This window comes from Nanorana parkeri, unplaced genomic scaffold (genome assembly GCF_000935625.1).
Source record: "Nanorana parkeri isolate BGI_ZX_2015 unplaced genomic scaffold, ASM93562v1 scaffold262, whole genome shotgun sequence".
Taxonomy (NCBI): domain Eukaryota; kingdom Metazoa; phylum Chordata; class Amphibia; order Anura; family Dicroglossidae; genus Nanorana; species Nanorana parkeri.
The window spans coordinates 749,996-751,024 of record NW_017306530.1 but is presented as its reverse complement, the minus strand read 5'-3'; positions in this window follow the sequence as shown (position 1 = coordinate 751,024).

Sequence of the window (1,029 nt, the reverse complement as noted above, 5' to 3'; positions counted from 1 at the left end):
GCTGCTACTGTGCAGCACAGAAAATTATACCAAGCACTGTAATAAATTGAGATGGTAGACTCCATTTATATGTAATGAAAGGTGAGTAATTATAAAATATAGTTTTATTCAAGATAATCACAACAACATAGTCTTGGGAATGAAATATAAAAACAAAGTTGAGTAACAAATGTCATAAAATTGCAGTCACTTTTTTGTCATGTGCTTATGATATTATTGAAGGTTGACCTTATTGTTTGCAGTATAGATCAGAAGTGCGATTTATAAAGAGTAGATTTGTCTACAGTTTGCTTCTACACACTGAGCTTTGTTGCTTCCTCACAGGTGATTAGGAAGTAAGAGTAGTAGAAGAGCTGAAACATTTCTTGTGTTCTCACTTTCAAAAGGAGGTGATTTCCTTTAAAAATGTCTGTATGAAGGTGTGCCCATTTGCAGTCAAATGTTTAGAAACCAGAAAGAAGTGCAGATGTTATGGTTGTGCCATGTTCAGGTGTGTAAATGAAATCAGTGGCGCGTACACTAGATGGTACTTATGTGAAGGTTTAAGTCTTCCAGTACAGAAGGTCCAGGAGGCTACAGAGAGTCCTGTTTCTGTTATTAACATGGGGGCACAGTTGCTTCTGTTTCTTTACTATTTCATAAAGGGGCTCATGTATGAACCTTCCGCCCAGTGAAAAGCTGTAATCATGTAGTAAATGTGCCGAACAGCTCTTATTTAGAATTGCCTTGTTGAGCGACAGCATTGATAAATGACCCCTGCTGTTTTCAAGGGTAAGTTCACATTCTCACAAAATATGAAAAGATGAACTTACCAACAGCACCTTGCCTCCTTATTTCTGGCTCAGAAGCACTTCTCATTGGTCAGTGTGGTCATGTGACCGTGGTGACCAGTAAGCGCTCGCCATTTGGAAGCTTTATGAGCATTCAACATCACGGGGCTGGGAAGTCTAGTGTATGGTGTACAGACCGCTAGAAAGGCTGGAGGGGGGCTTCAGGCATGTAAGGGCAGGGGGGGGGGGGGGGGGGGTA